Raw genomic sequence first — 295 nt, forward strand, 5'->3', positions numbered from 1 at the left:
TAGGTTGATGATCATAAGAAGTCACAAAATCAATGAAAAAAGCAAAAACAGAATGAAAAACAGGAAGAAAAACAGCACACCCTGGATGACGCACCCACTAGCGTTTAAACGCCAGTGAGGTTAGTTGTTGGGCGTTTAACGCCCAGTCTGGCACCATTCTGGGCGTTTAACGCCAGAAAGGGGCACCAGACTGGCGTTAAACGCCAGAAAGGGGCAAGATGCTGGCGTTAAACGCCAGAAATGGGCACCAGCCCGGCGTTTAACGCCAGAAATGGCTCAAAACGTGATTTTGCAT

This window comes from Arachis duranensis, unplaced genomic scaffold, assembly GCF_000817695.3.
Source record: "Arachis duranensis cultivar V14167 unplaced genomic scaffold, aradu.V14167.gnm2.J7QH unplaced_Scaffold_154058, whole genome shotgun sequence".
Classification (NCBI taxonomy): domain Eukaryota; kingdom Viridiplantae; phylum Streptophyta; class Magnoliopsida; order Fabales; family Fabaceae; genus Arachis; species Arachis duranensis.